Here is a 13,003-nt window from a genome sequence, read left to right as displayed (position 1 = left end):
ACAACAACCACCACCCACCTGCCCTGCTCCCAGCTCCCCACGGCACAGCGGGACCCCGCGCACAGACGGGCTGCCCTGTTCCGGGCTCCTGCCGCCCGGGGAACAGGTGCCGCGGGCGCCCCCAGCGGCGGGACTCGGGACCCAGGCGTCCGGGCGGGGCGGGGCCGGAAGGTCGCTGCGATGGGGCTTCCCCTGGCAGCTGAAGATGGCGGCGCAGGCCCCTTGAGTCGGGGGCGGGTGGGGAGCGTAGCGGGTCCCAGCCCAGCCCGTGCGCAGGGAGGCGGCCCCGGGGAGGGAGGCACCAGCCGCGGGGCGGGAAGTCGCTGCCCGGGCGGAGGAAGCGGCCGGGGCCGGAGCCGAGCCCGGCGATGGCTGCAGCGGGGCCGGCGCAGGTAGGACGCGGGGCGGGGACTCCCCGGCCGGGCACTGGCTGGGGCCGGGACCGGGTCCCTCCCGCGCTAGTGACCCCGGGGCTGGGGGCTGCCGCACTCGGAGCGCTGGGGCCGGGGAGCGGCGCTGGGGGCCCCGGGCCGGGCGGACACGCGGAGCCGGGCCGAGGAGCCCCGAGGCGGCCGAGCCGGGGGCGGGAGCGGGGCCGAGCCCAGGCCTGGGGCGGAGGCGGGGACTCCGGCCGGGGGAGGAGCCTGGTCCCTGCCCTGGGATTCGGGCCCTTCCCAGCGCCCCGCCCCAGAGCCCCGTGGGGAGCCGAGGGCGACTCCTGTCGCCGGCCAGCAGGGCCCGAGTCCCCGGGGGGCTGTGCGGGGGGGTCTCCCTGGGTCACAGCTGCTGGGCTGGGGGTTCCCCGGGAGCCGCTGCCCTAGAACCCGCGTCCCCTGCTGAGAGCCCGGGCTGGGGCTGGCGCGGAGGGTGCTGAGTGTGTAACGCTTGTGCCAGCAGCTGCGGGTGGCGTTTGAGGACGTGGCTCTGTATTTCAGCCGGGAGGAGTGGGGGCTCTTATCCCGGCCAGAGAAGCAGCTGTACCGGGACCAGATGCTGAGGAATTACCAGACCCTCGTTTCCTTGGGTAAGGACCAATTTCCCTTCATTTATTCACATCTGAAAAACGTTTGTGCTCCCCATGTGGCACCCTGTCACTGGGTGGTGGCAAATGCCAGCCCCTTTCAGGTCAGCTCGCTGTTGGAGGAGAACTCAGGGCTACAGAGCCTGGGGCTAATCTTGGTGTAACTGGTTTATTTGAATTACCTGCCTCAGTCGTCGCACATCCCTGATGGTAGCAAAGAGCTGATGAGCAACCATCTCTTCCCGGAATCCCAGCCAGAGGTTGAGGGCAGCAACTCTGCCTCAGGAGCTGATTCTAGTCAGACAAATAAGGCAGGGGGAAAACACTGCTGCTGCAACAGCTCCCTACCTCCCCCAAAAGAATGAACATCGTAAATTTAACAACTGAACAACTGAACAATGCAAAAGAACTGGAATGTCTGTGTAACGGTGACACCTGCCATGACACATTGTGGCCGATTTGCCTTAATGACATGCCTGAAACGTTTCAACAGCTATAAGTTGGCAAGGAGCAAAGTTCCCTTCTTCCAAAGTCTTCCCCATGATCCATGTTTCAGGAGACAGTTGGGTAAGTGAAATAATGACCAGAAAGAAGGTGGTTGCAGATTTTCTATTTGCCCTGTCTCTTAATCTGAAACTAATGGGTGTTCACTGGTCTTTTTGTGGGTTAAAAGAAATCCATGTCACACACTTGTCCTATGGAACGTAGTGCCACAAGATAGCATAGAGGCCAAGGTGTTAGCAGAATGGTATATCTCAAGGGAACATTTAAAGTTACCCCAGCAAGGCTTTAAACTAGGCTCCACTGCAAACTGAGAGGGTTGTAGATGTTGCCGATTCAGGGTACGAACTGAACTTGCCTGGTGGGAGACGGGAAGAAGGTTTATTGCTAAGGAAGGTTTATTTCTTTCTTCTCCTGCTTTGGATCTCTTGCGCCTTCCTCTGAAGCAGCCTGTGAGATTGATGTCCTGTTGTGCCAGGTGCTGCACAAACATATAAACGAGTCCCTTCCGCCAAAAATTTATTAGTAAAACTTTCCCCCAAACAGGCTCTTCAGGTTCCAAACCGGACTTAATCCACCGGATCGAGCTAGGGGAGGCAGAGCTCTGGATCTGGGATGCCGAGGGCTCCAGGATACACTCTAGGCCTGAGAGCCCCTCCTCAGGTGAGTCCTAATAATTCAGTCCTTTCTGATTTACACACCTGCGAGTAGAGAACTCCTTGATATAGAAGGCAAAGGCAGAGCGAGATTCACAGGCTGGGAGCTGAAGAGAGACAAATTGAAGCTGGGAATTAGGGACCAGTGTTTATCTTGAAGGGGGAATAAACCATTGGGAGAGCTCCCCTTAGGACACGATGGATTCTCCCTCTGGGAGTCTGTCCGTGGAGATGGGGTGGCTCTCTCTCAAAGCTTCACTCTTGTTCCACCAGCAGTTACTGGGCCAGAGTCAGGAATGACTGGGGGAGCGTCTCTGGCTGGGATAGGCAGGAAGCCAGGCTGGATGGGCACAATCAGCCTGTCTGGCCTTGATATCTATGAATCTTAGTCCTGTCTCAGTGCAGAGATGATTTCTTAGTATTACCTAGTCCATCCCTGACAGGTGTCTGTCTAACCTGGTCTTAGAAACCTCCCATGGTGGAGATTCCACAACCTGCCAAGATCATTTTGTTCCAGTGCTTAACTACCCTCAGAGGTTGGAAGTTTTTCCAAATATCTAACCTCTATCTCTCTTGCTGCAATTGAAGCCCATAAAGTCTTGACTTATTCTCAGTCAATAAGGAGAACACTTTATCACCCTCCACTTTGTAACAACCTTTTATGTCCATGAGGACTGTTATCAGGGGTTCTCCCCTGCCCCCACCCCCTTCTTCTGACTAAACAAACCCAGTTTTTTCACTTACTTCAGAAGTCATGTTTTCGAGACATGTAATCAGTATTGTTGTTCTCCTCTGACCCTCCCGAATTTGTCCACATACTTCCTGAGGTTTGGGGCCCAGTAGTGGACCTAGCCTGTCCTTGTTTTCCTCTGCTTTCCCATGTATTTGTAAAATGCTTTGTTTTTTCCCTTTATAATGCTAGTTTAGTTTTGCTTTTTGCCTTTCTAATTTTCCCCCTACATGCTTGTTTTGTTTTTTAAGACTCATTTTTGTAATTTGACCTGCTTTCCGTTTCTCGTACGACTCTTTTTTCAAGAGTCGCTACAGCTCCACCATGCCTCAGCTTCCCCAGCTGTTTAATGGAAAGGGCACTGGGGCTGTGAGCAATGTTCCCTCTCATTTTTTTCAATCCATCTGCAGAATAAATTTTGTTATGTGCACCGAGGTCTGTGCGCCACCAATAGAAACAAAAAACCTCGATATAATATTTTTTAAAGTTACCATAGGGATAATTACTCCAGCCAGGAGACATTAGGTATTTCAGAACTCGCTAATTAAATTAAATTAAATTTTTAAGTAGAAGAGAAATAAAAATCATGAAATGCACAGACCAGTCAAAACCCTAAAGTAACACACTTAGGAAGCATAAAATTGCAGAGATGATATGTGCATTACAGGAAGTACCAAGAAGTAGCGGAAAGCTCATGCTCAAATAAATTGGTTAGTCTCTAAGGTGCCACAAGTACTCCTTTTCTTTTTGCGAATACAGACTAACACGGCTGTTACTCTGAAACCTACTACAACTCTGTGTTGGGAGGCGAGTGTGAAAGAGCCAGAGACTGTGTGGGTTTGTACCACACAGAGTCAGTCTGTGTGCTGGGGAAGTTTCTGAGAGATGCTGGGTGCTGTATCTAAGGCATTCACTGAAAGCTCTCCTGAGCCCTGTCTCCCCTTCCCTCACTCTGAGGAGATGGGTACATGGACTGGTGGTGGGGAGGAGGGGAGATAGAGGGACTGTGTGAGCTGGCTGCTGGGGAGGAAACAAGCACCTGGGTAGAAAGACAAGCCTGTCCGGCCGTACACCACAACACCTTCTAGGCTTCCCACACCTCAGAAAGTCATACCAAGGTAAGGGGCGCCCTAGAGATTTTTCAAAAGGCTTTCATGCCTTTTAGTTTCATTTTAGTTTTGCTCTAAGACTGAAACCTCAGGCCAAGAGTAAATGATTTCTTCAAAAGGAATTCCTAGAAAAGGACTCACTCCCCCGCAAGAATAAGCTACATTGTTCTAAGCAGTTTTAAACTGGTCTCACTGCATCCGCATGAAGGGATTGTAGCCCCTCAACTAAACTAGTTTCAAACCAATATAATTATAACAGCAAAAATACTGAGGAACAGGCCTCATGCTATAAAACAGGAGAAAGTGAAGAACCAATACCACATAAATAAACCCCTCTGATTGAAATAAAGACAAAATCAGTTTGAAAACAAAACCAGGGCCCTGCTGCGAGAGGTGTTGCCTGTATCCTGGGCAGGCTACAATTTAAGCTTAAAACAAGACCCAAGACATGCATAGTCCCTGTGGGAGCAGGCGCTAGGTGCTGCAGAAACACCATAGGGTAGAACCACCCTGAGTCAGGTTGTAGATTTGTCACAGCATTTTGTATCAGAAATTACAGAGCGGTTACAGTAACTTTAGTAAAATCACAGGTCTGTAAATTTACTGGTTTCAGAGTAACAGCCGTGTTAGTCTGTATTCGCAAAAAGAAAAGGAGTACTTGTGGCACCTTAGAGACTAACCAATTTATTTGAGCATGAGCTTTCGTGAGCTACAGCTCACTTCATCAGATGCATACCGTGGAAACTGCAGCAGACTTTATATATACACAGAGAATATGAAACAATACCTCCTCCTACCCCACTGTCCTGCTGGTAATAGCTTATCTAAAGTGATCATCAGGTGGGCCATTTCCGGAAATGGCCCACCTGATGATCACTTTAGATAAGCTATTACCAGCAGGACAGTGGGGTGGGAGGAGGTATTGTTTCATATTCTCTGTGTATATATAAAGTCTGCTGCAGTTTCCACGGTATGCATCTGATGAAGTGAGCTGTAGCTCACGAAAGCTCATGCTCAAATAAATTGGTTAGTCTCTAAGGTGCCACAAGTACTCCTTTTCTTTTTTTGTAAATTTACTGTGACTGCTCCAGGATTTTTAATAAAACCTGGTGTCAAGGCTGATTCCTTGCTCTGGTACTTTGAGTGCAGAAGGTGGGGGCCCGGAAGGACTTTAAAACGTAATACTTGCCACTCCAGGCTTGTATTAAACTCCCAAGGTTAGAGATCCCCCTGGTCTTGGGTTGGTAAATTCTGCCACCCCCCAAGTGCAGATCCCCTTTGAGAGCCCAGGAAGGCGCACTTGAGAATTCCTTCCTGTGGGGTACCCCCCAGACTGTTTCAGACCCCCTACGGGGAAGAGCTGAGAAAAGGAAAAGAAATCAGCTATTGCCACCAGCTAATTGAAAAACATGGACATGGACCTCTTAAGACACAGAAATCCAATCCTCTTCTTAAACAAACAAACAAAAATAAGTTTTATTGAAAGGAAAAAAAAAAACAAGAAAACACATCTGGAAAATTAGGCTGCTGTTAGATATTAAATAAAAAAAGTAACTGCAAGGATTAAACACCAGAAATGGCTTTCTTGGGGTCCAGCTTACAGGTTACAAAAACAAAACAAAAGCACCTGTTTTAGCACAGACGAATCCACAAGCCCAAAATAAAGAGAGAGACCTGATCACATCTCACTAAATGTTCCTGTTCTACTTACCTAGCTGTAGTTCCAAATGAGAAAGTCTAGGTATAGATATTGATGTTTTTCGTACCTGGCCCCAAGCTTCTTACAGCGCAGCTGCTGCCCTGTCTCTCCAGCCAGAGAACAAGAGAGAGACAAAAGGGAAGTTTTTTCTCTATTTTAAAAAGTTCTAGCCTTCCCATTGGCTCTTTTGGCCAGGTGCCCACTCACTTCCTCTTACCTAAGCATCGCAGTGAGACTCCTTAACCCTTTACAGGTGAAGCAAAGGGAACAGCTACTAAGGATTTTTATAGCTAACGGGCTGGCTGGCAGGTGTACTGCTCCCCCACCACCACCATTTACAACACCTGCCCTCCTCCTTGCCCTGCCCAGGGGGAACTACCCAAAGAAGCACTCTTCTGCCAGCACTGCAACCCTAACCCCAGTCTGGTGCAGAGGGGTTGGTGTGGGGTACTGCAGTGGTTCTCAACCAGGGGTCTGGGGGCCCCTAGGGGGATGTTGATCAGGTTTCGGGGGGGCCTCCAAGCAGGGCCAGCATTAGACTTGCTGGGGCGCAGGGCAGAAAGCCGAAGCTCCCTCCACATGGGGCTGAAGCCCAGGTCCCCAAGCCCTGCCACTCAGGGCTGAAGCCTGAGCCATGTAGCTTCATGGGGGTCCCTGTAGCATGGGTGCCCTGCTTGCTACCACCTAACGCCGTCCCCACCTTTGATATGTAGAAAACCAATTATTGTGGCACAGGTGGGCTATCGTGTTTTTATAGTAAGTTGGGGGGGCGGGTCTCAGAAAGAAAAAGATTGAAAACCCCTGGGGTGTAGAACATATGAGTGTTAATGCCATTCACTGAAATTTGACCTGTCTCCCTCACCATCATGACCGTGGGCGGGGGCAAATCTGAGTGGAACTGTAACCCCGCAGGCCAGGTCTCAATGCCCAGACAGGAGCTGCCATTGTAGGGTGAGACGCCCATCCCAAAAACAGTCACAGACAAATGGGGCAATCGCTCCATCCGTGACATTTTCCGTCCTTGACAAACCTGCAGCCCTAAGTGTGAGCTAATGCCAGGATTGCCTCTGCTCTCTCCAGCAGGGCACGGGATCCCGGGAGGAACGCAGACACAGTCTGAATGTGGGGAGAGCACTGTTGGAACACAAGATCCCACATCCCACAGAGGGATCCATGCACAGGACGCAGTCCATCCCTGGGGTAAACTCAGCCAGAGACCAAATCTGATTACACAGCAGAGACTCCCCATGGGCCGGTGTCCCCATCAGTGCATCGACTGCAGCAAGAGGTTCAGGAACCCCTTCGCACTGACCCAGCACCGGTGCATGCCCACCGGGGAGCAGCCATATTGCTGCGCTGACTGTGGCAAGAGCTTTGCAAAGAGCTCAGCCCTGAAAACACACCAGCGCAGGCACACCGGGGAGCGGCCGTATCGCTGCACACACTGTGGCAAGAGCTTTGCAGAGAGCTCAAATCTGAGAATACATCAGCGCACACACACCGGGGAGCGGCCGCACCGCTGTGCTGACTGCGGAAAGGGCTTTGCACAGTTTGCCCACCTGAAAAGACACCGGCGCACGCACACTGGGGAACTGCCATACAACTGTACCATCTGCGGCAAGGGCTTTGCCCAGAGCTCAAGCCTGAGAACACATCAGTGCGCACACACCGGGGAGCGGCCGTACTGCTGCGCTGACTGTGGCAAGACCTTTGCAGAGAGCTCAACGCTGAGAATACACCAGCGCACGCACACCGGGGAGCGGCCGTATCGCTGCACCGACTGCGGCAAGGGCTTTGCACATAGCTCAACTCTGAGAAAACACCAGCGCACGCACACCGGGGAGCAGCCTTACCACTGCAGTGACTGTGGCAAGAGCTTTGCAGAGAGCTCAAAGCTGAGAATACATCAGCGCGCGCACACCGGGGAGCGGCCGTACCACTGCGCTGACTGTGGCAAGAGCTTTGCAGAGAGCTCAAAGCTGAGAGTACACCAGCGCACACACACTGGGGAGCGGCCGTACCGCTGTGCTGACTGTGGCAAGGGCTTTGCACAGTTTGCACACCTGCAAAGACACCAGCGCACGCACACTGGGGAACAGCCATACAACTGTACCGACTGCGGCAAGGGCTTTGCCCAGAGCTCAAGGCTGAGAACACACCAGCGCACCCACACCGGGGAGCGGCCGCACCGCTGCACCGACTGCGGGAAGGGCTTTGCACAGAGTTCAACCCTGAGAATACACCAGCGCACGCACACCGGGGAGCGGCCCTACCACTGTGACGATTGCAAGAAAAGCTTCAGCAATGCCAGTACTCTGACCAGACATCAGCGCACACACGCACCGGGGAGCAGCTCTACCGCTGTGCCAACTGGGGTAAGAGGTTCAGCAATGCCAACAAGTTGACCCAGCTTCAGCGCACGAACACCAGAGAGCAGCCGGACCACTGCGCTGTCTGCGGCAAGGGCTTTGCACACAGCTCAAACCTCTGAATACATCTGCGCGCACACACACCGGGGAACGGCCATTCCAATGCACTGTCTGCAGAAAGAACTTTGCACAGAGCTAATACCTGAGAATACACCAACGCATTCACAGTGGGGAGCGGCTGTCCAGGTGTGCTGACTGTGGCAAATGCTTTGCTCACTTGAGCAACCTCACCTGGCACCAGTTGACTCGCCCTTCTGCCACCGCTAGGGCCCAAGGGGCTTCTGGCAGCTGGCGGGCCTGGCACAATGCCAGCAGAATCAGACCAGGGAGTGGTCCTGTCCCCATGATGCCCAGCAGAGACTGTGGGGCAGAGAATGGGACTTGGCTGAGCAGTGTGGGGAAGAGGAGACAGGTGAGGGGATTTTAGAGCAGATGGACACAACCTTTTCCATTTGGGACCCCCTCCATCTAAGTGGGGTCCAGCCAGGTCTCTCTCTTTCTGTCAAACTCCCCCCAACACATATAGCTGTCAGGCAGCCAGGACAATCCCCCTTCCTCCCCCTGCATCCCTCCCCCAGAGTTACCTTGATTTCAGCCAGGAGGTGACTCTTAGGTGACATCTAGAGGTGGGATTTGCAGTCCTGTCTCAGCATGGATTGGTCCGAGGAGGGCGGGGAGGACAGCGCGATGTGTCAGATTGAAAGAAGACTCAGGAACTGCTCAAACCGTCTATTCTAAATAGAAATGTGATGAAGAAAAACTACGTGACTAATGTGTAGCAAAGGTCTAACCAGTTCTTTCTTTGCTATTAAAGAAGCTGATGCATTCGAATGGTGTGTGGAGAAACCAATATGAAGTGTAAATCTTTAAGATAAACCAGTCCAAATGTCCTAAGGCCTTACTGACCATGAGGCCTGATGAACTGTGTGACTGGTGAGCCGCACAGAGAGTTTTGTATTACTCCTTGGGGAATTCTGTGCCAAAAAAAATAAAAATTTTGCACACCATATTTTAAAATTCTGCATATTTTATTTGTCAAAATAATATAATCACACTAGTTTCATAGACTATCAGGGTCGGAAGGGTCCTCAGGAGGTCATCTAGTCCAACCCCCTGCTCAAAGCAGGACCAATCACCAATTTTTGCCCCATATCCCTAAATGGCCCCCTCAAGGATTGAACTCACGAGCCTGGGTTTAGCAGGCCAAAGCTCAAACCCCTGAGCTATCCATCCCCCCCACTAAGTTTCAATTATTTTGATAGGTAGTTTGAAATAATTTATCAGCAACTATGTTTGTAACACTACAAACAAGATTCAGGAAGGGATGTTTCACAAATAGATTCCTTACTCGTCATTTTAACACAGAACTTTGAGTAATAATTCATTTAAACTACAATATAGAAATGTATTTCCTGCACCCCTCAGAAGTAGTGCAAAGACTTGGGGGAGCCAGGGGTAATGGAGAAGCTGAGGGAGAGGGAAGTAATTGCTGGGAAGGAGCCTGGAGTGAACTTTGAGAATTGTTGGGTGTGGGTGGGAGACGTATGCAAGAGGGGGTTTTGTGGGGGGAGGGGAAGAGTGATTGTTAGAGACTTGGGGAGCCTCCCATATGAAACCCTGGCTCACCCTTGGTCTCTCCCATTCAGTCAGGTGCATCTGCCCTCTCTCCCCATGTGTCCCTGCATCCCCCCCATCCCTGTGTATTCCTGCCCTCCTTTTTCCCCCATGTGTCCCTGCATCCCCACTTGCATTCCACCCCTGGCTCAATGTTATCTCACTAGCTTCTGTGACCCTCCCAGGGACCCCTATATGCCCCATTTTGTCAATCTCCCCCATATTCCTTGCCTCCATACCTGACCCCATGGGCAGAGATCTGTGAAGTATCCTCTGACCCCCTCCCTCTGTGGCTGGCTGCTCCAGCTGTAAGCCAGCTGCCCTCTCTTCTGGTGCCACAGCAGCCCCCAGAGGGGGGAAAAGGTGTAATTGCAGCGCTGCTCCATCAAAATCAATTATTCTGGGGTGAAAAATAATATGTGGAGAACATGAAGTTTGTGCTTTCGCAGGTGGCACAGAATTCCTCCATGAGTATCGCATATGAAGTGACATCACACATGTAATCACTGATGTGTAGGGAAAAATCAAGCCCTAGGCACGGAGGTGCGTAGAGCCGTTAGTGTTCTTTCCTCAACTGTTCTCTCCTGTTAGCCATGCCCACAGACTACGCAAATGAGTCAAATCCCCGTATATGTCTCTGGGATGAACTACTCTCCAAGGACGGAGCCATCCAGGAGTGGAAAGAGACTTTCCATAGAGATTGTTCGAACTTCTAGATGGAAATTTCTGCTAGGGATGTAAATACTGTTTTAAAAGTTAACCGTTTAAACAAGTAAAATATGTCATTTAAACAGTTAACTGTTTAAGCGGCTGGGGCCCATCTGGCTGGGGCTGGGGCCGGGTCTGTCTGGATGGTGCTGTTCTGGCTAGGCCTGCTCCAGCTGGGCAGCACTGCTCCGGCCGGGTGCCGTGTCCGGGCCTGCTCCAGCTGGCGTGGGGGTTAACAGTTAAGGCAGTTAACTGGTAAGACTATGCTTACCGGTTAACTATCTACCTTTTAGATCTCTAATTTCTGCACACAGCTAAGAGTGCTGATGGAAGGAGCATGGAGTCATGCAAAGCTGGCCAAAGGAGCACAGGGCAGGGATTCCATGGAAAGTAGCTTGTGGAGGTAGGTTACTGACTGGAGCTGAGGTTCACTCCATGACCCCACAGGTCTCACACCAACTGGGACAACACAAAAGTGTTTTACACAGGGATACTGGAGTTTTCCAAAGTCTCAAGAGGTCTCTGGGATGGAATACACCCCTGTATTCAAACCCTACACACTGCTATAATCATCTATGTACAAATTATGCCTTATAAGGTAGGTATCATTTGAAAACTAATAACTTACTGGCAAGCATGATCATAGTGAAATGTATGCAGCAACTTTATATAAAAACTTATGAACAGAAGCTGAAATTGCAACTGAAGCGTGTTGACCAGACACGTCTTGGGAGTGGGTAAAACTGTTTCTCAGAAACAAAGGAAAAGTTAACCCCTCTAGCCAAGGTGTCCTCAGAGCTGATGAGCCATCACCTATAAAGTAGCCATTCTTTGGAAAGGAAGGCAATAAGGAACAAACTGATCTGCATTTTAGCAAACAACAGCATGAAACTTCTTCCCCACCAAAGTTCATGTCTCCCCACTCAGTTGAGAACTTTATCTAGGGGTCGCTTTGAGAAAATTCTGCATTTCAAAGGGTGATTGAATTATAAAAGAGAGGGGCAAAACACCTCTTGTTCTTTCTCCCTGTTCATCTCTCGTTTTCACCTAAGAGGACCAAAAAAAAGAAGAAGAAAAAAGAAAGAAAGAAAGAAAGAAAAGCAGCCCTTGGACCTAAGGAACGGATCCTGAACTGAAAACTTTATCAACAATGCTCCTGGAAACCTGTGGTAAAGGACTTCACTTTGCACCACGTCTAGTTTGTTCAGTTTAGTACTAGGAAGTGTTTTTATCTCTTTTTTTCTTGAAACCATTTCTGACTTTGATACCTCATCACTTGTACTCACTTGAAATCTACCTTTGTGATTAAGTAAATTTGTTCACTTCATTTCAATTAAAGAAGAAAACTGTGTGGGTAACTCCATTTGGGGTGGGAAAAATGACTGTGTATTGATCCCCTTAGAGGGGCAATGGACCTATTCTATCAGGACTGTCCAGGAGAGGGCTGGACAGTTCAGGCCACACATTTCTGGGGGGAAATCTGGGACTTTATGTGTATTGGGGTCACCCTGCAGTAATAACCAAGGCTGTGAAAGCCAGAGTGTGAGCTGAGCGTGGCTGGCAGGCAGCAGCTACACACAGACACTCGGGGTGACACCGGAATGCTGGAGGCTGTTTGTGAGTGGTCCGGGTTGGGAGCTACAGCAGCAAAGCATTACTGGGCACCCCAGGTTACAGGGCAGGTAGTGACACTAACCCCCATCCCCCCCCCCCCCCCCATCTGGATTACATCCTGGATTGTTTACATAAATAACAATGTGTGAATTCTTTGCAGAAAAGGACATCCCGGAACATGAGCATGAAGCGCTGCTTAACCTCCCCAATTTTAATCCACAGAAAATAAGGTTCCAGTATAAGGTCTGGCTTTAGCTGCTTCTGGGAACTTTTAGTGCCCAGATAATTAGAGCAATCATGGGAGAAGTTGCAGCCCCCCCTTATAAGCCAATATTTAAGGAATAATTCATTCCCCGCCAGCCAATCATGGATTCCTACCCATGATCCAGTAATCCTCATGGAATGGTATGATAAAAATACTAGCCAACTCTTAAGTCTTAGGAAATACCAGTATGTATGCCTGGGAAGGGGAAGTGGGACTTAAGGTACACCTTATAAACACCACAGGAATACCAAACTACTGGGAAATAGGGGTTAAAATAGAAGGTCCCCATGGGGCTACCACCTGGAGTTCCAGCTGCCCACAGTTACCGTACCAGTGGGATGAGCCTGTTAAGACAGGAACAATATTAACAGTGATTGTGGGATACTGTCCAATACCCCGTAGTAAATTGAACCTATGGTTCCCAGACACATGAACCAGAACCAGGACCAGAGACTATGCATTCGAAAGAGGTACCCCAATTAAGATAAAGAAACCAAAATTGTTTGTGACTCAAAGCGACCCAGTAAAAGTTTTGTTAAACCCACTATTAGTAAAAATAAAAATTGGTATGGATTGGACTCAATTGAACGTGTCTAAATTGGAACCCAAATGTTCACTCTATTCCCTTCCTATTATAACGGCCTGGATAAAAACACA

The 13,003-nt window shown here is 50.2% G+C and overlaps 1 pseudogene; it reads left to right on the top strand.

The window, feature by feature from the left end:
* The first annotated feature begins 202 nt into the window (after positions 1–202).
* The window catches only part of LOC125637912 (uncharacterized), a 31,947-nt pseudogene continuing 19,146 nt past the window's right edge, over positions 203–13,003 (top strand).

This window comes from Caretta caretta, chromosome 6 (genome assembly GCF_965140235.1).
Source record: "Caretta caretta isolate rCarCar2 chromosome 6, rCarCar1.hap1, whole genome shotgun sequence".
NCBI lineage: Eukaryota > Metazoa > Chordata > Testudines > Cheloniidae > Caretta > Caretta caretta.
Note: the sequence above shows the minus strand (reverse complement) of the source record. Positions and strands in the feature narration are given on the sequence as shown.